The 25,271-nt window shown below is 56.7% G+C and overlaps 1 protein-coding gene across 1 annotated transcript in view; it reads left to right on the top strand.

Moving 5' to 3' along the window:
* LOC117881251 (phosphatidylinositol 3-kinase regulatory subunit gamma) overlaps positions 1-25,271 on the top strand; it is a 307,599-nt gene that overhangs the window by 186,036 nt on the left and 96,292 nt on the right. The window lies entirely within an intron of this gene.

Below are 25,271 nucleotides of genomic sequence, written 5' to 3' on the forward strand. Positions count from 1 at the left end.
GTCCCCGGAGGTTTCTTTCAGGGATCGTGAGTAAACGTCACACTCTTGCATCGTCCAAAACCAAACTGAACTCTGTACAGACGTGTCTTTGACAACACGCCCCCACCACCTGCGACTGTCCCATCAAAGCAAATTAGAAGAAATATTTGGGTGGCTTTAAACGTTGTAATTAATTCCTTTTTCTATGAAAAAAAGACTTTCTTCCCCTCTCCCACCCTCACTCCCATAAATAAAAAATTGCTGAGTGGATTCTTCGGAAAGTTTCCAAGTTCGCTCTTGGGCTGAGACCAAACATGTGGTGATGGTTCAACCTGAAAGGACAAACGCTGGGAAAGTTACAAGAAATTGACAGCTTGGAAATGCCTTGGCAATCTCAACTCTAGTGCTCTCAGGAATCGCTAGCGGTCTCTGAGTCAGCTGGGCCAGGTAACCAGCGGGGAGCTCTGCTGGGCACCTGGGGGGGGCACGTCTTCTCCTAGGCATTTAAAACTGGAGAGCAAACGGTCGAAGGGAGCGTTGAGCTTTTAAATTGCTTGCTGCTGTTCCGTAATATTGAATAATCCTGTTGCCCTCGGTGTATTCTGCTCTGTGAAGCGGGAGCGGCGGACGCTTCCTAAAAGTGGGGGGGCCACCGGTGCCCAAACCATGGCTCTGCCCCCCAGTCTCGTAAGTCCCTGCCCCCATGCTGCCCCTTCTCCCGAGCCCCCGCACCGCCTCTTCCCCCCAAGGCCCCGCCCCCCACTCACCCCTCTCTGCTCCCTCCACATCACTCGCCCTTACGGCTGGTAAAAATGTGATGGGGCCATGGCCCCTTGTTCCTCGCTGTTCTGGCGTCCCTGCTGCATGGTATACAGAGTCTGTTCTGATGCCCTTTCTTTTGGCGTTTGCAGATCGGTTTGTCTACTGTACTCGCGCCGCGTTGACCACGGGATGTTGACCAGGGCTCAAGGCCGTTCGGGGAAGTGGAATCACGGGGCACTGGCGTCCGCGGGAGGCCAGTCTGAGCGTAGACACGTGCACAGACAGGTCGATGCAAGGCGACTTATGGCCCCCCCGCTTTGTGGTGCAGCCCAGACTTTAGTTGGCAGCAGGCTGGGGTGCAAAGCTGTCTGCGCACGGAGTGTCCGTGCGGACCCTGCTACGCGCACTAACAGCTCGGTAGTGCGCTTTGATCTACCCCACTTTGAAACGGGAGAGCAATGCAAACTGAGGAACTTTTAGCGCGCCGCAGCAGAGTCCACACGGGCAGTTTGTGCGCAGCGGCAGGGGCAGGGTAGATTTACACCCCAGCTTGCCGTGAGCTAAGTGCTCACTTAGACAAGCCCTAACTCCCCGAGGGGTGTCTGGGACCCAGGAGGCGGGAGGAGCAAGATCTGACTTCATGCAAAGTGCGCTTCAGGGTTCGTGCAATGTGCGTGGTGCAACCGCACGTGGCCAGTGGCTTTTAGGGACAACAGGGTGCAAAGTGGGCTTGTGTGGAAAATCCAGTCCTCCTCAAACCAGCCTGTTCAAGTTCAGCAGGTTTAATCCAAGCGCCGCAAGGACGTACGTTGCCTTCGTGCGCGTGACGGTAGCTGCTCGGTTCCGCTGATCGCCGGGTGCCTGTACGCACGTGGCCGGGCCTCGGGACCGCATCGTGGCTCCTTGGCAGAGCTTGCAGTGCATTTGCAGAGCTGGGGTGGCAGAGGGAGGTCAGCCAGCTCGTGTAGCAGCTGAACCGTGAGCTATTGCTAAGGTTCGGGCCAGTTCCTCGCTTCTCTGAACAGGTTTGGCCATCCCTAGCGCATGAGCTTAGCCGGCCTTGATTAATAAGAGCTGTCTACACATGAGGTAATCCAGAATGTAGGGTGTGAATTTGAAGCAGATTAACTCCATTCTTATTCCAGAATAAGAGAGATTCCAAAATAGCGTAATCCAGTTAATCAGGAGCAGCTATTCTGGAATAACTCTCCATGTAGACAAGCCCTAACACTTGGCCCTTCTGTAGCACCTGCCTGTCGCACCGAGGATTTCAAGGCATCTTAGGCGACGTCTGCCCTGCGATAAAAGACTCGCAGCGCGGCTGCAGCTGGCCCAGGTTAGCAAGGCTCAAGCGTTGGCGCTAAACATTGCCGTGCAGAGCCAAGTAAACGAGATGGGTGACGGATGCAATGTTCACCCCCTCAGCCCAAGCCCTGCTAGCCTCAGTCAATCGACCCAAGCTCTGAGACCGGCGCCGCGGGTTTTTCAGTGCGGGGTTCACGTACCCTGGCAAACATTCACAGCACCCCAGGCAAGAGGTGAGTATTGTTCTTAGCACACAGAGGGGAAACTGAGGCAGGGTGGGGCCGTGGCTTGCCCGCAGTCACACAGTGAGCCAGTGGCAGAGAGCCGAACCCAGGTCTCTGGATTCTCAGTCCCAGGATCTAACCATTAGACCCTCCTCTCTTCCCTTGACACATTCCAGGCCGTGCCTATGGACTGATGGCATTGAGCGCCCAGCATCTTCTGCTCAGGGTGGCCCCGTGAAGGCCCGGTGGGTGAGATGGGGCTGGGCCTGGGCATGGAGAAAAGCCCCCCTGCCTAGCTGGGGTAGAAACCAGCCGGGTGCGATTCAGAGGCAGCACAAGAAACAAGGCAGCTGGCGCCATACAACAGAGCCCCTGCGGGAGCGTGACACAAAGGCACTTGACCCTCCCAAACAAGGGGGCTCTGTGAGCAGCCAGCCACGTGGTTAGCAGCAGGGCCAAGCCTTCCAGTGTCCAATCACAAGCCCCCCCGGGGCTCTGCCTCCCTTAAAGGGACCCTTGCAATGAGCCTCCACGCTGCGGTCTGGAGGTTGGGGCCGGGTGGTGACGGGCCCTCGCACGGAGGCCGATGGCAACAGCAGACCCAGTTAGCGCATTGGCAAGGGAGGAGCAGAGCTGGCGTCCGGCCCCCTTGTGCACCAGCTGGTGTTTCCTCCCCCAAAGAAGGTGGGGAAAAGAACAGAGCTGCAGTGTCTTCCCGTTGACTTGGGATCAGGCCCTTAGCCGACGACGATGGAGGGAAAGGTTTCGTAAGTTTCCCATCAAGCCACGCTCGCGTGGTTACCGTGGCTCATGCCGGGCAGGGTGGATAGAGCCCGGGTATGCGTGCCAGCTGCCGAGGGTGCTTGCCTGGCTCTTTGGGGGAGCCCCTGCCATGCAACACCCCGAGCAAAGCAAGAAACCCACAGCCGGGCCCCAGATGGGTTACAAAGCAAAGTGCCCATCCCTGTTCCCTCTGGCTGCCCTGGGGGAGCTTCTCCTTGTCGTATGGGGAGCGGAGGCGCCAGTCCGCTACGGTTGGCTGCGCTGGCAAGTCCATCACCCGAGGCCTTTTCCTCCCTCTCAGACTCCTGCTCCGTGCGCTGAGGCTTGCTGCTGTCCAGTTGTTTCCGAGCGGTTGGACCCTCCCCAGTTTCCTATTCAATCTGCCGGCTGACCATGGGCCTTTGGGGGAAACCAAAGCTCACGGGCTGTTTCAGAGGCGACACGGAACGGAGTCCGAGCCCCAGGCTCCATTCCCTGCTCTGCCACAGACACAGTGCATGACCTTGGGCAAGTCACATTGTCTCTCGGTGCCTCGATTTCCCCAGCTGTACAACGGGGACACTAGCCCTGCCCTGCCTCCCAGGCCACATGAGGATCAATCCATAAGCGCTAGAGAGGCCAACAGACACTCTGGCGATGGGGACCACCCAAGAGAGGGGCGTTCGCGGTGGCCTCATCCCTGCAAAAGGCAGGCTGCTGCCTGCTGGGTGTTTCCACCCAGTGCTGAGTTTCCTCCGTACCTAGAGAGAATCGCAGTGATAAGTGAGTGGGCCAGTCTGGAGGATGCACAGCAGACAAGCCTCTGGGGCGGTGTCCTGGATGGGCGGAATCCAGGAACGCACACCTGCCGACGGCCTGGCCACGGGATAGGGCTGAGGGCAGCGGGGACGAGCCGGACTCGGAATCCAGGAACGCACACCTGCCGACGGCCTGGCCGCGGGATCGGGCTGAGGGCAGCGAGGACGAGCCAGACTCGGAATCCAGGAACGCACGCCTGCCGACGGCCTGGCCGTGGGATCTGACTGAGGGCAGCGGGGACGAACTGGAGCAGACAAAGCTCTGGAAGGAGCTATGACAAAAATCAGCCTTGGAGGGCTCGCCAAGGCTCACGGGCCTAGAAACATACAGCTCCAGTCACGTTAGCTGCATGGGGGACGGCGGGGGATTGGCTGAGGTTGATGCAGGGCCTAAGGAAAGCAAAACACTTGGCGTGGGCGTGGAGCTGGAGGAGGGGAACAAACACGCTGTTTTCTTGCCCCATCGCCGAGGTCGGGAGAGGGCCCTCCGGAGGGCAAAGAGGTACCAGCATTGCCCCCCTGCAAAGGGAGGGGGGACATGAAGCAGTGTCTCCAGCCCTGGCCGGTGGCGGGGAGGGGCTCTAATGCTGGGTGTGGTTGTTGCTGCTGTGGAGGGAGGGAGTGTGTTTGGGGAAGGGTTTCTCGGCCGCTCAGAGGGGGTGGAATTCACCCCACTGCAGAGGCCTGCGCTCAGGTCCCACTGAAGCCCTGGGAGGTTTTCACTGCGGCCCCCTCCTGGATCCTGGTTTTCAAAACTCCTGAGCTGTCCTGGGGCTGGGACGTGGGGTAACAGTCCCCCTCCGCTGAGAGCCAGCACGAGGCCTAGACGCCGCTTCCGCCCTCCGATTCACTACTGCCGCAGGGTCCACCTCTCCGACCCGTGCCCAGTTCTGCGCCGCCTCCACGGAGCTCCCAGCGCCGGGGGCATCCCAGGGTGGGCAGGGGGAGGTGGAGGTGTGGCTGGGACAGGCAGGTGATTCTCCACAGCCACAAGCCCTGCTAGGGCTATGGCATCACGGGCAGCAAGCGGGGCCTGCTCTCGCCTGGTCCAGGAGCCAACTGGGCCATCGCAGCTCCTGCGGCACGAACTCCCCTCGCACCAGTACCGGGATCCGAGGTCTCGTGCCAGCCCCTCCACACAACCGGCAAGGGCCCCCCGGCGTGAACAGCGCTGCACCGGCCTCGCTCATTTCAGAGCAGAGCGAGGAGCCAGCGAGAGGGTTACAAATAGCTGCGCTCGCTGAGAGGCCAAAGAAATCTGGGGGTTGCGTTCGGAGGCAGCGAGACGCGGCTGGGGAGAAGGAGCTCATACGCAGCGGCCTGGCTGCTTGTGCTCACTAATCCGAAAATAATACCCCGCAAACAAATTCACAGACACAAATTACAAGAGAGCGGCTAAAAATAGCCGATTCCCGAATGGTAAATGCAGGCTCCAGAAACGCGCTGCGAATCGACACTCAAATACCCCACAACACGGCCCAGGGCTTAGGCAGCTATGCCAGCCTTTAATGAAGGCAGGCCAATTGAATCGTGAGCAGAGCACGGCCGGATAAACATCCTGAGCGGTGCTCGCTGGGCCAGTGGGGAGGACGCCTGGGGGTGCCAGGCTCGATCTTTGAGGCGAGATCAGGAGCTCTGAGGGGGCCTCATTCATGATGCACCCATGGCGAAGATGCCGATGCTGCGGTCGACGCTGGTATTGAGAGTTTAAAAGTGCCTTTTGGGGGGCAGCCTTTGGGCTCAGCTGGTTCCCTCGGCACCGGTTGAATTTCTTTTTTCTAAGCGATCCTTTGGCACCGGGCAAAAGCCAAGGATTCCCCTCCGGAGTCAACGCCGGCCAGAGCGGCAACTTTCAGTCCCTCTGGAGGGGGACAGAAAAGGGTGCCTGCAATTATCTCGTTAGCTTGGGCGGAAGGGAGTTATGGAGCCGGTGCTTGGGGAGGAGCAGCTCGCAGAGCCCCTTGACCGCTTTGCCTAGGAGCCGGACATGCCATCCACTTCCGGGAGCTGCGCGGAGCCAGGGCAGGCCGGGAGCTTGCCTTAGCCCCGCTGTGCTGCCGACTGGACTTTTAGCAGCCTGGTGAAAACCGGACACCTGGCAGCCCGAGTCCCGTCCCATCAAAGGGGGTCCCTGCTCCACCCTCCTCCCCACTGATCTTGTACCCTCCTGTGCCCCCACTGCTCACCCTCCAACCTACCCACAGGCCCCCCATCTCTGCCTTCTCCCCAGGCTGCTTTCGTCTCCCACCTCTGCACCCTGCCTGCCCCTCCCATCTGTCATGTCCCCATCACCGTCCATCCTCCTCCTCCCCTGAGAGGATGCTCCGCTCCTCTGACCCCCCCTCCTCTCCCAGCCAGCTCACTGGGCCCCCCTGAGCTACCGCTCTGGCCTGCCATTCCCCCCACCCCTCTGCCTCTCCCATCCCCGTTTGCACTGGGTGTTGGTTTCAGGCATGCCAGGTTGGGCAAAGGCCTTTTCGGGCCAGTACAGCCGGCGGAGGAACACCAGGCCCGTCCAGGCGACTCTCCGGGAGAGTTTGCCGGAACCCTCCCCTCCCCGCCTTGCCAGACGCAGGCGTCGCGGTGCGAAGGGCCATGAAAGGAGGCCGGGGGAGGCGGCAGCGAAGTGACCCACTTACAGGCTGCCTGATTGAGACGTAGGCAGAGACCCCAGAGGGGCAGCGTTCGTGGCTAATTTTATCCACCGTTCAATTAATCATGGGTCAGGAGGGGAAGACGAGGCCCCGCCGAGCCACAGAGATTCCCGCTCGCCCCGGCCTGCCGCAGGAGGGCACCCGTTTCCGGAGCCACGACTGGCCTTCAAAACCGTGGACTCGGGGTGAGTGCCACGATTTCAGTGGAGGGGGGAGCTCTCCCAGCCCTGCGGGGGGCGCTGTGTGCCCCGTAAGGTTTACTCGGTCTCTGCTAGTGACAGTAGCACAGTGTCTTAAAACGAGGGCTGAAATTCGTCAGAGACGCGCATCCCCTGCCCTCCATTGCTGTCTGTACGGGCACATGTTTACAGTGGCAGGGGGTGGCAGAGCAGAAGGATGGCATTGTGGGCTCCGGCACTCAGGAGAGCTGGGTTTAATCCCTGGCTCTGCCCTAGATTCAGGTCAGTCACGCCATCCTGCTGTGCCTCAGTTTCCCCACCTGTAGCGTGGAGAGAATGATGCGTCTCTTGTCTATTTGATTGCAAGCTCCATGGGGCAGAGACTCTCTCACTAGGGGGAAGGGCAGCACCCAGTTCAACCTCGCCCTGTAGGTGTTGCTGTAGTACAAATAAAGAGACGGAAATCTGATGCCGCTTCCCAGCCCAACCCAACAGTAGTGGTGAGGTCCTGTTTTACTGCTCCCCGCTTGGTGGCTTCGCTTCACTTTGAACGGCGGCTTCCCAGGGGCATAAAGAGGCCGTGCAAAACTCAGCCACAAGACCCACCGAGTCAGAGCCCCAGCCCCAGATCCCCGTCTCCCCCCCTCAAAAGAAAACCCCACTTTGGTCTGTTCCAAATGGTGATCCGGTTCTGCAAATAGTTCAGTCTCCCCAAAGCCCGGGTAAAGCTGGAGTCCGCTGAATTCTGGGGCTTGGGGCTTGCATGGCCCCTCGAGGGGAGAGGATGTCATTTGCTCTGGGTCTGCCAATCCCCCCCGCCCCCTTTTGCCAACGCCAAATGCACTGGGAAAACGGCCCAGGTTAAAAATGCATCTACCGAAATCCCCCCCCCCCCGGAGCGTTGCATGGCCATCCGCCTGCCCCGTGGCTGGGGAAACAGCTCACAGCGGAAAAACAGCCGGGGTCGGCTCCAAGCCATTTTCCTCTCGCTGCCATGTGCTCACAGCAGATAACGAGCTGATAAGGACAAAAGCATTGTTTATGCCTAATAACAATAACTTATCAGGGGCCTTTCACGGGAGAGATTTGCACTGCTGGAGAGGAAGCTCTGCAAAGCATTGAGTTAGAATCTAGTGCGCATGGGGGGGATGTTCAGTTAGTGGTTTTGCCTGCGTCTTCGACACATTTTAGAATGGTTCCCCCACCCTCGGTCCCTGGGGGCCAAATTCTGCTCTGAGCTGCACCAGAGTCAATCTAGAGGGGCCCAGCTGCAGTGGATAACAATGAGTGGATTGACACTGGGGTAGCTGAGCTCAGAGTCCGGCCCCAGGTCTGATACCCTGGCTGGGCCCTGCTTATGGGTTCGGCTGGAGATCTGGCATCAGGTTGCAGTGCTGGGTTTCCGTCCTCTGGCGTCGGGGGAGCGTAGATCTAAAGGACACCAGCCCAGAGCGCTCCAGGGAAAAGTCTGGCTCTCTGGGAGCGTGGGCGTGCGGGCGCAAAGATCCCGCTGTGCTGAGCACGGTGTAAGAATCTACCTCGAATAGACGAATACTGGGTCTGCGATCGGCTGTGGGTTGCGGAGGTTAACGTTGCTTGGGGGGCGGGAGCGGGCAGGGGAGCAGTCACGGTGCTGCAGAGACAAGAACTTGGCTGGGATGGCTATAAAGGGGATTCTGGACACAGACATACCCTGTGGTTCTCTCTAGCTCCCAGGCCGAGTGACACAGCCTGTGCTACCTAATGGCTGCACAGGGACTGCCTGTCCCCCTGAGAAGCCCGCCTATGCTGTGTGCAGTACAGGGCCCATGACACACACTTGAGCAGTTCTGATCCCTCCCATTAGAGGGCAGAGGTTCACACGGACACTCGTTATCTCATTGCAGCATTACAAAGCTATCGGCTGCTTATCAGGGACTGCCTGGAGCAGTGCACAGCTTGGCTAAAAGGGTCCTCGGACATATATCCCTGCCACCGGGCTAGCCATGGTTGTGTGTAGCTCGCCCAGGTCTGCTGTCATGGTGTCGCCTGCATCACAGCCCTCATCTGAAATCAGAGCAATCCTTTCTGTGCCGTCGGAACTGCCCGAGCCCCCAAGCACTAGAACAGGGGTGGGCAAACTTTTTGGCCCAAGGGCCACATTTGGGTGTGGAAATTGTATGGCGGGTCATGAATGCTCACAGAATTGGAGGTTGGGGTGCAGGAGTCGCTGAGGGCTCTGGCTGGGGGTGTGGGCTCTGGGGTGGGGGAGGGGATGAGGTGTTGGGGGTGTAGGAGGGTGCTCTGGGCTGGGACCGAGGGGTTTGGAGGGTGGGAGGGGNGGGGGTGTAGGAGGGTGCTCTGGGCTGGGACCGAGGGGTTTGGAGGGCGGGAGGGGGATTAGGGCTGGGGCAGGGGGTTGGGATGCAGGATGGGGTCAGGGGTGCAGGATCTGGGCAGCACTTACCTCAAGCAGCTCCCGGAAGCAGCGGCATGTCCCCCCTCCGGCTCCTACGTGCAGGCGCGGGCAGGTGGCTCTGTGTGCTGCCCCATCCGCAGGTGTCACTCCTGGGCCCCGGCCAATGGGAGTTGTGGGGCAGCGTGCAGAGCCCCCTGCCTGCCCCTACGTGTAGGAGCCATACAGGGTCATGCTGCTGCTTCCGGGAGCCACGTGGAGCCACGCCCCCAACCCCGCTCCCCAGCGGGAGCTCGAGGGCCGGATTAAAATGTCTGATGGGCCGTAGTTTGCCCACCCCTGCTCTAGAACCACTCTATGACCCATCTCTGCGTCCCCCATGTGGGCTCATTTCCCCCACCTGACCTGTCTTCCAACCTCCTCATCTCAGCCTCAGTCCTCCCCTCTCTGAGCTTCATTCCTTCCCAGAAAACTCCTCTCCAGCGCCAGCAGTTAACATTGCTTTTTGATCCTATGTCACACTCCAGCCCATTCACTCTGCCGCAGCCCCACAGCTCTCTGCTTTCTCACCGCCTCCTCCAACGCCATCCCCAAGGTCCTGTCTATCGCTGAGCTCATGCCGAAAACCAGGGGGCCCCCCACACACACGAGGCATGCTAGAAATCCAAGCCCAGCTCCTCGCTTATAACAGGCCGTACCAGATCCCCAGATCCAACCTCCCTTGAACTAGGCAGGCTCAAACTCCAGATCAGATTCGGTAATGAATTCTGAGTCTCTCTCTAATCATTCCCTTTTAATAATCCACCGGTTCTTCAAAAGTCTCTGAGCAACGATACCGCCCTGGAGATTGCATTCCCAGGGGCCACTTTGCTCCGCTCTGTGGTTTTAGTGCCCATAGGGGACACACTGAACCAAATTCTGTTCTCAGCCACACCCGTGTAAATCCAGCATCAGGCCACTGCAATCCGTGATCCTCCGTTTCCCGTCAATCTTCCTGCTCTCGCCTCTCACTGCAAAACACCCACACACGGTTCTGGGTTTATGTAAGTGGACTTGGAACAGTTTGAAGCCACATGAATCATTTACTTCTACTGACTAAAGAGCCGTGACTCTGCTGGGGTCTTCTGAGTTAAAGATGTGTCTCATACCTGAATGAGGGTGTAACGAATGCACGGGGGGTGCTTGTGCACGGGAAGAGGGTGACCCTGCACAAGGGGCTGCGAGCGTGTGTGTGATCCCCTGTGTCCACTGGTCGGGAATCAGGAGATCAGCCCCCAAGCATTGTAACCCAGTGGTGGGTGGGTTGTACCTACCGCAGACAGATTCCTAAGGGATCTGTTTGTGCTTTACACTGTGAAAGCCTCATTGCTTTGAATTGCACAAGCGCGTGTAAGCGTGTGCGTGTGCCGTTCACTTTTCCTGCCCATCAACCCCCTGTGGGGTTAGCAAGTGCCTTGCTGGTGCAGTCCCTTCTGCTCAAATGATCCCGGATAAACACCATTGTCAGATTAAGAGACTACGATTAGGACGCTTACAATAAAAATGTGCCTGAAACAGTCAGGCTGCGGACCCAGCCGGAGCGGGTTTACAAACCAGGCGCGAGCACCTTTACTCTCAGGCGTCTCTGGATTTTCTCTCCCCATCAGCCATCCCTGGTGTAGGGGGGTGTGGCTGCAGACCTGATTGATAGCCCGGATCTCACTGGGAGGGGCCCTCCTGCGCTGTGAGAGGGGGACCTAGGTCTGTCGTAGGGGCGCTCCCTGTTATGGGTAGAGAAGAGATTCTGTTGGTCGGAGGTAGCTGTAAAAATCGGTAGGTCGATCTGAACCCGGCCCCTCTCGATGGGACCCTGAAAAGCCGGATCTTTTTCTCGGAGCTACAATCCCTTGAACCCCCAACTTCGCCAGAGATCCCTCCTCTTGGGGGGGGGGGGGAGCACCAGCTAAATATCTGTACATTGAACTAAAAAAACCAAGGATGTTGCCTGAATTATGGCGAGACTCAACGGCCCCCGTATGATTAACCCAGACCCGTAACTTCAATGCGGCTTCCCCGGCCTCCTGCTCTCTTCACCATGGGGGTGGTAGCAGGGTGGTGGGAGGGAAGCGACTCTGTAACGGATGGCCTGGGCGGGGGGGGGGGAAGGAAATGTGAACCGAGTGGAAACTGACTCCTGGGTGGGTGATGTGGGAATTCTGCACGGGGCATCGGGAACGACAGTGCTGGTCCCTGCTGCCCGGGAAGGAGGGCGTCTGTCACCAGAATGCTGTGGGCTGTTGAACAGTTAGAGCTATCAACTATGCCCAAAGGTGGGATTTTGAATGACACTAGGAGAGACCGGGTTCTTTTTGTGGCCAAACCAAGGGGAAACTGAGACAGGTGCACCGATCGTGCCACAACTTTCTGCAGGAGGGTCTCCCCCCCTCCCAGGGCGGGGGTCACCTTATCACAGGTGGTGTAGGTCTGACTTCTCAAGCTCTCTTCTAGCCCTACAGCTCTCTGATCTGCGTTTGGCTGAGATAAAGGACAAGCTGTAGCAGACAAGCTGTGTGGCTTGCTGGCTGGGATGGGTAAGAGGCTCTTATGAGGACCAGCCACTGCAGAGGGACAAAGCCCCTTACTCTCCTAATGGGGGCAGAACTAAGTATCTTCTGCAGTGCAAGCTAGAATCCTAGAATCTCAGGGCTGGAAGGGACCTCAGGAGGTCATCTAGTCCAACCCCCTGCTCAAAGCGGGACCAATCCCCAGACAGATTTTTGCCCCAGATCCCTAAATGGGCCCCTCAAGGATTGAACTCACAGCCCTGGGTTTAGCAGGCCAATGCTCAAGCCACTGAGCTATCCCTCCCTCAGTAACGCTTGACTGGGCATAAGTAACCGGCTTTCATTCTCAACAAAGGCCAGTGACGGGACTGATCCCTGGTACAAAGTCGATGTATTTAATCTGGGACGGGGTTTCAACCATTTTTCATTTGTGGACCCCAAAAAAGTTTCAAATGGAGGTGCGGACCCCTTTGGAAATCTTTGACATAGTCTGGGATCCCCAGAGGTCCGGGAACCACAGGTTGAAAACCACTGGTCTAGGACATTGTATTGATAAGTTTTTTTTTTCCAGAGAGAAATGATCAATGTAAAACTCATCTTTTGATTTAAAAAAATCTCCCTTGCTGAGTTAGTACAACCTGTAACTGGTCAGAATGAGAGAAGAAACAACCTTCTTTGCAGAGTAACAGTGCTTGAAGGATGAAACTGGACAGATCAGTTTCACTTTGTTTCCTAATCAGTTTCACCCCCTTGTCCGGGGTGCTGCTGGAAGGGCATTCCCGACACCACAGGGGACGGGTTTCATTTTGTTTAATACTATTTGAAGTGAAATTCAAAAACGACAGGGAAACCTTTCCGGTAACAGTGTGGAGCCCGTGGCGGGGAGAGGAAGAAACCCCTTTTCTTCCCTGAAAATCTCTCCTGTTTTGGGCGTAAGCTACTCGACGCGTTCCCTTTAACTACTCTTTTGGGAGCTGTTCCAAACCAATTACTGCTCCAGTGGGAGAAGACAACTATTCACAGGCCCCAGCGGGAGGCTCCCAACCCAGCCAGCAGAAAGGGGCGATGTGAGATATTCTGTTTCTCTATTTATAGTGGTTTAGTGGATAAGCTACTAGAGTGAGACACAGAAAACCTGAGTTCTCTTCCTGGCTCTGCTAGTGACCTTGAGCAAGTCAAGTCCCTGCTCTGGGCCTCAGTTTCCCCTCCCACCCTTTGTCTTGCCTGTTCAGATTGTAAGCTGTTTGGGGCAGGAACTTCACTGTGTAGCACCACTAGCCTGTTGAACTGAGTGCCGCTGTGATACAAATACGTAAGGGTATCTGCCTAGCTAGGCATTTATTCAGCGCTGAGTGCTATTCTTCTGTGTCGTTAGGAACCGTGACTTTGTCTTGCCCGGCTAATCACTAGTCTTCCAGTCGGTAGCCTGGGGGACAAGTCCAGAGGCCTAGGCTATTGGCAGTACCATCAATCCCAGTTCACTGAGCCATCACCTTTCCAACAGAGATCAGGGAACGCTAGGCTCTGAGCGGTGACGCTTTCTTAAGCACGGATCAATGTCTCCTGCCCTCAATAGCACGGGCCGGCTCCAGTGCACGGCAGACTTCCGGAACGTTAATTCCCCTGGGGTTTGGTTGGAGCCGCCGGGGCACCAGGCCAGGCCATCTGTCAATTAGAGCAGCTCTCGGTAGCCTCCTGAGGGACTGACGGGGGTTAACGGGCAGCTGGCCTCGGCAGGAGTTTCCATAAAGATGCTGTTGTCGTCCCGGTGACGGCAGGGTGTACGAGTCAGGCCCTGGCTGTGTAGACAAGGCCCGTCCTAGGTCACCCTCCAGGAGCTGTTGGCAAGGACTGATGGGGTCAAAGGGCCCTCTGTAGTGGACACGGCCTCCTCTCTGGGGCTATATGGCCTGGAAAAGAGGAACAAACCTGCCCTGTTAGTATGGGGGGAGAGATAGAGGCATCCCATGGGAATTGCTGAGGTGCTGAGGGGTTCATAGGCCAGCTACCGCCTTGGCCCCGGCACTAATGATTGGACCGGGAACCACTAGATCTGAAAGCATCTGTACAGCTCAAACTGAAGAGCCAGCAGCTCCGAGGAGAGCTGTGCCTGCTTGCAGCCTCTGGGAATCAGGGCCGGAGGGGGATGCAGAACGTCCACTGACCCCGGGTTATGTTCATGCACGACAGTAACCTATGAAGAGAGAGGAGCAAGAAATTCGCTGACGTCCCCTAGGGACCTCTCCGTTGCCGATCCATTTAACACAAAGGGTGCTTAGATACTGTGGTGATGGGCAGCAGCACAAACCCCTGAGACAGACAGATACGCTTGTGTGCCTACTGGCGTGTGAGTGTGCGATGCACACGTGGTGTTCTGCACACGTGCTTGTTGGTGAACATAGAATTATAGACATGCAGGGCTGGAAAGGACCTCGAGAGGTCATCTCCTCCAGCCCCCTGCGGAGAGTCAGGACCAAGTATATCTAAGCCATCCCTGACGGGTATTTGTCCAGCCTGTTCTCAAAAACCTCCCGTGACGGGGATTCCAACCTCCCTGGGAACCTGTTCCAGAGCTTAACTGCCCTGAGAGTAGAAAGATTTTCCTACAACACTCCTGTTAATACACCCCAGAATGACATTAGCCTTTTTTCGCAACTGCGTCACAGTGCTGACTCATATTACATTTATGATCCCCCCCAGATCCTTTTCAGCAGCTCTGTCGCCTAGCCAGTTCTTCCTCGTGTGGTAGCTGTGCATGTGATTGTTTTCTTACGTGTAGCACTCTGCATTTATCTTTCTTGAATTTCATCTTGTTGATTTCAGATTGGGCCTATGGCCGTGGGAACATCGGTGCGTTTGTACACGAGTGTGCACCTGGGCCGGCGTCTCTTTGCACGCTGACGTGTCTACATGCTTGTTCCTGTGTTTGTGTCCACGTGTGCTGAGCAGGCCCGTGCGTGTAGAGGGCTGTCCCCAGCACTCTGATTTTCAAGCACTTGCTCCATTGTGATTGCAAATCCAGTTGGTTGAAATCACTGAGGTGAGACAGCTCTAAGCACCTGGCTTTTCTAGTCCATGACGCTCCTCTGGCCAAAACCAGAGACGTTCATTTCGCCATTCGCAGGCGCTGGAGAGAGGGTTGTTATTCCCCACTTCAGTCTCAGAGGTTTCCTCTGCCCTACATCTGTTTCTGCCCCACGCCACCCGTACAGAGAGGTCCGTATTTCTGCCGCGTGTTTACTTAGTCAGTCGTACGTGTACGGCACGTCCGCTGTTTAGAGAGACCACCAAATAAAAGGCTTCCAGTCATTTTCAAGAGTCTGATTTGAACCTACAGGGCCCCGACACGTTTGACGCTGCAGCTGAAAAGCTCCAAGGCTCCCTGTGATGTTTCGTTGCCTTTTTCTCCTCATCCCCTTGCCCTGGGCATGCGCCCGAGTCCTGGGCTCCATTGCAGAGGTGATAACAGGGGAGTGCAATAGACCTGCTCCCGGTGTTCGCCATTCCCAACCAACTCCGGGTCCCGCTGAACTCAGTGGGTGGGGTGGGTTGATCCCATCGGGAAGGAGTTGGTCCTTCGTTCTCCCTTGTCCCGGCTTCCTCCTCTACATGCTGTGTCCTGACTCCCGAGCAGGGCACCCAGGTATCCCGTGGGAGTGGGCACGATGTCAACGGGGACGGTGGCGAGAGAGCTGGTTTTTTCCTGCTGCACGCGTCGGCCTCGGCCGTGTTCTGCAAGCGGACGGGGAGGGTGTTTTGCTGATGCCCGAGGCTGAGTGGGGGGCAGATTGCCCTTCCTGCGGCGTCTGCGGCTCAGCTCCGCAGGGTGTGCGCGAGCGAAAGGAGGGGGGCGGACGGGTAAAGCGCCAGGGCTGGGATTCGAGAGATCCCAGTTCAGTTCTCGGCTCGGCGTCGGCCGAGTGACTTCACCTCTCTACGTTCTACAGCCGCTGAGTGGGGAGAATCCTCCTTTGTCTTGTAGGACAAAGGCTCTTCGGGGTGGGGACTGGACAGCGCCTGGCACAGCGGCACCCTGATCCTGGCCGTCTCAGGAGGCCCCCTGTGATGATGCGGGGAGGGGAAAGGCGTTGTGTGGTTTGTGAATGGCGAAGCAGCTCGGACACGCACAGCCCCTGGGAGCCGGGACAGACACTAACTCACTGCCCCCTTCGCCGAGTCCTGGCCCCAACCCGAAGCACATGGTTTCAAAAGCCGCTGAGATTCTTGCTGGCAGTATACGCTCCTGCAAATCCAGGCTGACTCGGGAACGCTGGGAGCCCTGTAACGGCAGCGGTGCCCGCGGGCACGACCCCGTTCCCAGACACAGAGTGTCTGTGAGGGCCGGGGAGGCTGAATGGCGCATCTGTGCGGCCCTGCAGGGGATGGGCAGGGAGGAAATGAGGGCAGTTTACCTCATCTGTTTATCTGGAAGTGGAAATATCAGAGAGTCCAGCTGCAACGGTCTGGCCGCCGCGGTGGGACGCCTCACAGAGCCAGAGCAAATGGAGCACGGAGCGGTACAGCTCCTTCCTCCACGGCCCCTGCTGGTTCCCCCTCACCTGGCACCAGACTAGCCCCTGCCGGCTCCCCCTCTCCTCACCTAGCACCTGCCAGCTCCTGCAGGCAACCCAGCTCCTCGCCTGGCACCAGCCCAGCCCCTGCCGGCTCCCCCTCTCCTCGCCTGGCACCNCCCTACCAGCTCCCCAGCTCCTCGGTGGGCACCTGCCAGCTCCCCGGCTTCTCACCTGGCACCAACCCAGCCTCTGCCAGCTCCCCTTCTCCTTGCCGGGCACCTGCCAGCCCCTGCCAGCTCCCCCTCTCCTCGCCGGGCACCTGCCAGCTCCCCCTGTCAAAACCAGCCCTGAGGAACCCCTCCTCTGCATAGAGGCAAGAGCAGGAGTGCGCTGCAGGAGGACAATGTACGGTGTCTCTCAATTCTGACGGGCTTGACTCAAAGCCCGTTGAAGTCAACAGGAAGGTTCCCATTGACTGCGCTGGGCTTTGGATCCAGCCCCATGACACTCAGCCAGGGCCGAAGGTGTCGCAGAGCCAGGTCTCCACTCAGCAGCGAGACCTGCAAATATCCGCTTTCCACCTCCGGCCCTGTGGAGCCGCAGCTGGAGTCTGGGGTGGGCTGCTGAGACACGGCCCCCCCTCACCCCCCCAGCTCTTTGGTTTAAAATGACGGGAGACTTTGCTGATACATGGGTCAGAGTTCAGATTTCAGCCCCTTCTAAAGCCTGGGGGTGCTGGGCTCAACATCTCACGTGTGTACCTGCGCCCCGCCCCGCCCCGCCCCTGCCGGAGAACCCCTGCGAGAGGACGGAGATGGAGAGGCAGATAACGCTGTAGGCAGGAGGGGGCCAGCGCAGCTGCCCACCGAGCCAGGCTTTGCTCTGAGTCCACACACACCTGCGGGGAATCAGTCCAAGCCCCAAACCCGGGAGCACTTAGCTCTGAGTGTTTGAATGTCTGGGCACTAGAGGGTTAACAGGGCCAGGCTTCTCCCTTCCCGAATACAAAGGATTCCTGTGGCAGGATTTTCCTTGTATCTATTTCTATTCGACTCCAGGCAATGCGGAGTTCGGGTTCTTTCCCCCGCCAGGATGATGACACGCTGCTAATCCCATGGGCTGCAAGACAGGACAGATGAGTTCTGCTGTAACCGACGCCCCTTCATCCCACTGCCTTTCCCAGGCTGCAGCACTGGGCGGGAGGGTGCTCGGGAGTGACGGGCCAGGCGGGTAGTGCCCTGGGCTAGCACACTGCCTGGTGGAAGCTTTGCCCAGACGGGCGCGCTCACTAATTAATCACTCCTCAGAGGCCAGGTTGGGGAGGGCCACGGCTGCAATGAATTTGACGTTCTCAGGCTTGTCTGTGAAAGGACCCATGCTGCACACGGGCTGGCACGGCTCCACCACCCAGGCAACACCTCTGCCAACCCTGGGGTTATAAAGGCCATTGATTATTGAGCTCCGATTTCGAGGGGAAGCAGCCCTAGGGGTGGGCCAGATCCTGCGGCCTCTACTGAAGAAAAAACTTCCAATGGGCTAAATCCATAGAATCATAGAATCATAGAATATCAGGGTTGGAAGGGACCTCAGGAGGTCATCTAGTCCAACCCTCTGCTCAAAGCAGGACCAATCCCCAACTAAATCATCCCAGCCAGGGCTTTGTCAAGCTGGGCCTTAAAAACCTCTAAGGATGGAGATTCCACCACCTCCCTAGGGAACCCATTCCAGTGCTTCACCACCCTCCTAGTGAAATAGTGTTTCTAATATCCAACCTAGACCTCCCGCACTGCAACTTGAGACCATTGCTCCTTGTTCTGTCATCTGCCACCACTGAGAACAGCCGAGCTCCGTCCTCTTTGGAACCCCCCTTCAGGTAGTTGAAAGCAGCTATCAAATCCCCCCTCATTCTTCTCTGGCAAATCCAGGGGTGGGCTGAGCAGCAGTGGGTCAATCCAGACTGACACTGCTGGAACTGAGGTCAGAAAGCAGGCTACAGAGGGCATATTATCATTATTGATTGTTCATGTTACCATGGTCTCTAGGAGCCCTAGTTGTAGGCCACGACCTTGTTACGCTAGGTGCTGTACAAACACAGAACAAAAAGACACCGGATGGCTACAGCCAGCCGGGGGATCCCAGGAAAATAGTGAGACCGTACTGGTCAGCATGGCGAGTAGTGGTCTCAGCAAACAGCCTCCGTTGTCGGTGTCCTGGTAAAGGAGAGTTTTCGGCAGGGATTAGAAGGTGGATAACGGTGGGGGGTGGAGCTTTGTGGGGAGCTCTTGCCAGACAAGAGGGGCTGCACAGAAGAAAGCACAAAGGGGTTGGTTTGAAAATGTAACACGTGGGTGTCAGTGGCCGACCAGAGATGAGCCTCTACAGCCAATGAGGTGCTTGGGCGCCAGGCATTAAAGCGACCCCCCCCCAGAGCTGATACCCGAACAGCTGGCACGTGAGCGCAAGGGCTAGCAGCCGCCAATGCTCTACGGCTCAGGCACCGAGGGGCTTTCACCAGATCTGTGTAAGGCCCCGGTCACTTCTTTGTGCCGCCCTGGAGAATTTTCCATCTCTAGTTCATGTCAACCAGATTTTTGGCTCGCTGGGTTGAGAGCTGGCGGAAGCTGCCGGGCGGTCAGCCCCGGAGACCGAAGCCTGGTGGTTCTCCTCTGCCAAGGCAGAACAACGTGGAAAGCCAGACTGCTGGCTCCTTCCAGTGCTTCTGCTGCTCGGGACGCTGTTCCCCACTGCACCGCGCGTCCGAGCAGCTCGAAGCTCGCTACAAACATTCATGAAGCCTCGCGGTTCCCTGGCGAGGTTGTTAAAGATAGTGGAACTGAGACCCTGGAAGCCCCGGTCTCGCACAGAGGGTCATTGGCCAAGCTACAAGAAGGACCCACAAGTCCTGCTTCCATTTCCCTGCTTTAGCCACCGCATCGCACCTGTGACCATGGTGGACTCACAGGGAAGGTTGCTCAGAACCCAGCGGAATCGGGCCGTTTAGTAACAAAACTCTGTGTTAAAGACCAGGAGCGGGGGACGCTGTAGAGAGCCATTACTGCAGGGCGAGAGAAGAACCACCGGTGTTTTGTGTTTAAAACACCCCCGGTTGGCACAGCAGGAGAGATCCCTGAAAAGGGATCCGGAGAGGGCTGTAAGGAGAGCGGGGGCTGCAAATGCAGCTGGACTCTCCTTTCTAGGAGTCGCTCCGCACGGCAGCCTCCGAAGCCCACCCCTCGTTCTGCCTGCCCCTTCCCCTCCCACGCGCCCGTCCCCCAGCTCCACCGGCACAGCGCACATCTGCCGACCCTCCCACCAACCCATCAGCGGCGCTAATTGCAGCCTGCCATTTGGCCCGCTGCAATGCGTGTCTCCCGCCCCATGGTGACGGGCTGCATGGCTATTACAGAGAATGTTTTCTACTCGCCCATTTCAAACCCGGAGCCCGGACGATGTCACGGGAGTTCATTTGTTTTTTCAGCTGGGGCTGGGTTTTCTCTGCAAACTGGTGACTTAACTACAATGTACTGCTCCAGGAAGGGCTGTTCTTTGCCATCGGAGTGAATAGCCTGGAGCTTAAAATCTCTCCGTTTCCTAGAGGAATATCTAGTGCCAGCAGCCGGAATCCCTGATCCCAGCACCTCCTCTCCCCAATATTGTGGCTCCAGATGGCCCTTGACTCTAAGTTGGGCCAAACCAAACCCCTGGATTGGAAACGTTTGGATCGACGTTTGGCAGCTGTATTTTCTGCTGTACGCCGACTCTAGACATTTCAAAAACCAGGAGTCAGGCCCCCAATATGAAGAGCTTGTCTTAAAAATCATGAGGTTTAAAAAAAAAAAAAACGAATAGAGTCTGGGGTTCTTTTTGTTGGTATCCTAGGTTCTGATACATTGGTGGTTCATGTTTTCAAGCTTTTCTTCATGACCGCTTAGGCTTGACACTTACTGGTTTTAAAAATGGCGATTCCATCACATGACTCCAGGAGCAGGAGCTTTTGAGAAAGCACCAAATATGGTGAGACGTGCAATCAAGTTGAGCCTTGGCGTGTGTGTTATAGAAACGCCCTGGTACAAGTAACAACACACATTTCATTGGCTTTAAGCATAGAACTTAGACTATGTTTCTGAGCATAGGGAATTGAACCTGTCTCCCACCCCAGCCTAGCACCCTACCCCTGTACGAAGCCCTTGTTCTCTTGGCTTGTTGCTTCAATGCAGGCCTACAGCGTGACACAGCCTCTGCATGTGTTTGCGGGATCTCCCTTTTGTACGTGCAATTTGATTTGGGCCTGCAAAAGTGGGTTCACACGTGTTATGCACGTGCAAATCGGGCTGTTGCTCAAGACACTCGCCCATTGCACACCCCCGGAAATGACACACATCCATTTTGCGAGGGTCAGCTGATGGGAAACCAGCGCATACAGTTTATTTTGCCTTTTCTGGGCACAGCTGATTGTTCTGCTCTACGGGCACCCCGCCCCGGACCCCTCTGTGCAGGAGCGGGACCCCTCTGACTCCTCCAAATGTAGCTGCCGCTGGTGAGCAAGAAGCGACTGTTTCTCATTTCCCCGCTCCTGTGTCCTACAGGCCGCTGTGTAACTTCACTTACAAGTGCCAAGTGCCTGAGCTCTTTGCTTGAGTGGGAACTTGTACAGCGGCAACAGTAGACATTAATCCTGCACCGGCCTTGGGAAAACGGATTAACGAAGCCTGGAAAGTGTCGTCCATGGGGCAAGTCAGCAGTCTGCAGCCGGACCCCTCCGGCAATGACCGCACCTTGCAAGGCACAGAGAGCCTTGTGACTCACAACTCTGCTCCCAGGGGGGAAAGTAACTTAAAGGACTTACCGGTACTCCCGAGTCCTAAACAGGGGGCGTGGCCTCAACCGGAAGAGGCAGGGCCTTTACATTCCCCGGGGTCCTTTAAATCACCAGCCGGTCTGGTCCGGCACGGCGTACTGGCTTTTGCCGTACCCAGGGCCGGCTCCAGGCACCAGCCCACCAAGCTTGTGCTTGGGGCGGCATCTGGAGGGGGGCGGCGCGGCGCTCCGGCTCCAGCCGCTGGGGAGAGCGGAGCCGCAGTGGGCTCGCCGCCCTCCTCCCGGGGCTCCGGCTGCCAGGGAGAGCAGAGCCCCGGCCGGGCTCTCCGCCCTCCCCCCAGCGCTCTGGCCGCCAGCGGAGCCGCGGCGGGCTCGCTGCCCTCCCCCCGGCGCTCCGGCTGGTTGGGGAGAGCGGCCCGCGGCCGGGCTCGGCGCCCTCCCCTGCCGCGCTCTGTGGAGGGGGAGGGGTGGCGGGAGGCTTTTTTGCCTTGTGCAGCAAAAAAGCCAGAGCCGGCCCTGGCCGTACCGTACCAGCTTACTTTCACCTCTGGCTGCAACCCTTACGGACACTTCCGTGGCTTGGGGAAGATTTTGGGCTCCGCCCAGGGCAAATCCATTGGCTTTGCTAGGGCGGAGGGGCTGAGTCGCTCTGTCAGACATGTGGCTTTGCGATTGCATCTGCTCTTGTGGTTAATGCACTGGGGACTGTGATCTCTGGGTTGCATTCCCAGCCCTTCCAGAGACTTTCTCTGTGATCTTCAGCAAGGCCCTTCTAGGCCCAGATTTTTAAAGGGATTTAGGTGTTGCTGCGCTCAGCCTTGCAATTGATTTAGGGGCCTAAATCTTATTTTCCAGAGTGATTTAGGCACTGAAGAGCCTAAATCTCATTGACTGTCAATGGGAGTTTGGCTCCTAAGTACGTCAATGGTCAATAAGAACTGAGGGTTCCCAACAGCTCACAAGATGAAGCACTTGGCTTTGCTCTGCCTCAGTTTCCCCAACTGTGAGGCTTCAATCAGTGGTTCTCAAACTTTAGCAACCCGAGGACCCCCATTTTGATTTAAAACATTTTATGGACCCCCAAACTGGCTTCTAATTTTCTCCGGGGGTGCACAGCCCCAGATCCCATCCCCCCTCCACCCCTTCACCCCACCTCTTCCCGCCCCCGCTCCACCCCTGCCCCTCTTCTTCCCCACCTCTTTACGCCCTCTCCCCCAAGCGCGCCCCCTCCGCTTCTCCCCCTCGCCAGTGCCTCCTTCACACTGCTGAACAGCTGTTCTGCGGCGTGCAGGAGGCACTGGGAGGGAGGAGGAGGAACTGATCAGTGGGGCCCGCCGACCCCCTGGAGTACCCTTGCAGACCCCCAGGGGTCCATGGACCCCAGTTTGAGAACCACTGGCTTAAATCATTAAAGCTCCTCAGAGAAAAGGTTCTGATGGCTTTTATCCAAAGCCCATTGAAGCCAATGGGGGCCAGGGCCAATGAACGGAAAGGGTTAATATTACTAACTGGGATCTAGTTGTATGTTTCTCAGCTGTAGCCCACTGTTCCTGCTCTGAGGGTTTCTTGGTCTTCCCTGAAGATTTTTTTTCAAGATAAAATATATAATTTTAATATAGTCTAACTAAAGACATTGTTGTACCCACCCACTCACACACACACACACAGCATGACGTTTGTGTATATTTAGAGCCGCCATCTCCATTTTTGTTGATGTTTCAGTAGCACATAGAGACCCCAAAGTCATTGTACTTAGCGAGAGACAGTCCCTGCCCCAACGAGCTTCCAGTCGAATCCGAGGTTGGGCGGGGCCCGCTGGCCACGTGGCAAGAGCTGGGCCAGTTGTGGATTTGAAAAGTCGAGGGGAGGGGGACAGTTTTGGGTCAAGCTGGAAATGAAAATTGTCCAAATGTTTAGCGCATGGAAAAGTAAAAAGAGAATCAGGTTGGGTCGAGGGAAACGTTTGTTTCATTTCGCTGTTGGCCATTTTTGAACGTCGTAAAAAAAAGGAAGGGAATTTTTGAAATGAAAAGTTGGTTCAAACCAAAACTGAATGTTCTGATTTTTGGGGAGGAAGGGGGGGCGGGTTTCTTGGTGTTTTCAAAACGAACAATTTGCCAAAACCAACGCGAATTCATGACACCTTTCGGTGCCGCCCATTAAAAGGTTCATGAGAAAAACTGGCCAGTGTCAAACTAAAGGTTAGTGGGCAGGTTGAGATTAGCCCTCCAGTCTCCTAGACTGCTGCACTTTCCACTGGACCGCGCTGCCTCTCTAAGACGGAGTCCGTGCCGTGAAATCCCACAACGCCAGGCTGGGAGCCCAGCTAGGCACCATGGTACTTTCATCTTCTGCAGGGTGAAGTGCCGCTGCTGTCCACACACAAATCAGTCTGACTTGGGTCAGCAAGTGCATAGGACCCTGCTAGGGCGTGGGTCAGAGCCTGAGTCCCGCTGTGACTTGGTCCAAATCCTGACATTTTGCAGCGTGGATGCAACTCAAACCGCCGACCCAAGTCAGAAGGTCTGTGTAGTGCAGTGTGGACGTGTTAGCCCAGCTGCGAGCGCCGGATCCAGCGACTGTAAGCCCAGTGCGGACGCTCAAGCACAGGTGTGGAAACACTGAGTCCCCAAGCCTGGTTCACAAAGCAGTGTTGACCTGCCCAGAGTGACTCCACTAGGAACCGAATGACAGGGAATTTCGGAGTTAGAGAATGGAGGGGAACTACAGTTACATCTTCACCTCTTCTTTCCCCTGGCGAGAGCCAGAGAGGGAAAGGGGTGAGTTATTCAGGATGGCCTTTCGCCTCCTCTGCAAATACAATAGCGCAGACGGGCTCATCTGTGGAGCTCCTCTGAGTCACCGTGGTCCTTGGACTCAGCATCCTCTGCTATCATTAGGTGCTACCTGGCTCCCTGCCCTTCATCTCCTCAAGAGCGTAGCCATTTGCTTCTAAAGCCATCACCTGCCCTGGCCTAGGAAACGGCACTTGGAAGCCAAATTCCCTCCCCACTCTCGGAGATCACACAAATCCCCTCAGTGATTGAATCACTGATGTAGAAAATAAGAGGGTGGAAGGATCTCCAGAAGCCAAATTGTCTTAATCCCTCTGACAACCGCGGTGAAGTGACCACGAAGGAGATCTCCATATGGTCATTATGAATGTGTCCCACTCACTGCCCTGGAACGAAGACATCTCAGTGAGATCTTTCCCCCAAAGGAGAACTCCTTCCCAGCCCTTCCTTGGTGAGGCTAGAGCTGGGGATCTTCAACTAGGCAGGTCTTGCTCAGCCACTGAAGCAAAGACTGCAGCATGGAACGAGGGACCTGACAAGCACTTGGGGTCCACCAGCACATAATCACTGAGGATGGCAGAAAGCCAGCCCAAATCCAAAGCCAGGAGCATGTGTTCTCCTGGGTGCAGAAAAATATCAGGGCGTTTTGCAATGCCCTGCAGAGCAAGTTAATACAACTCCTTCCCAGGGAAGGGTTAGCAAAGCGCCTCCCAACAGCAGAGCCAGTGTCTGAAGTGCGTGAGAAGCCTTCAGCCTACGCTGGTCCTCTGCAGGAGGACGGAGAGGAGTTTAGCGTTGAAAGCCTGTGATGACCAGCATTTGCAATCTGGGCCAGCAGCGAGTTGCCATATTTGGAGCCTGCATCCTTGGTCCCCATCGGACGTAGCAGGAGGTGCGCGTTGTTCGGCAGGACTGGACCCTCGGAGCACCTTGTTCATACAGACCAAGCCTGCACTGTGTTTTGCAATGTCCAGCAGACCGACCTGAAATCAGAGCTACCATTGAGAGATCTGGCCTCGTGCATTAGTGACAGTAGCGGCTAGCTATCTGTCTGGGCAGCTCTCAAACCCCATTGACAATTACCAGGGAACCCCAAGTAACCAACGGTTTCAGGGACATGAAAGGCGATGGGTTCGCCTTTCACTACCTCTGACCCTAGAGAGGATGTTTTTTTCAGGCTGACTTCAAGGCAGAGATGCAGCTTAGGGTGTGTCTACACTGCAGCCCGGAGGCCTGATTACACCGGGGATGAATTCTGGCCCCTTATCTGAGAACATAAGCCTAAAGGCAAATGTTTGCTTTTTGTTAAGAGAAGCTGCTTCCTTGAATCCTCCTCCTTCCAACTCAGGACAAGACGTGGCTGCTGGGAGATCCACTGAGTCCTCCTCTGAACTGGCCACCCTCCCAGTAGTGCCGCTAGCCCAGGAGGGCTAGGAATCCAGCCACTGCCGTTTCCACAGCTAGAATGACTATGATGCTGTGCCCTGCCCTGATCTCCCCCCTCTGCATTGAGAGAGATCGTT

The sequence above is a fragment of the Trachemys scripta genome, chromosome 8 (genome assembly GCF_013100865.1).
Source record: "Trachemys scripta elegans isolate TJP31775 chromosome 8, CAS_Tse_1.0, whole genome shotgun sequence".
Taxonomy (NCBI): Eukaryota; Metazoa; Chordata; order Testudines; family Emydidae; genus Trachemys; species Trachemys scripta.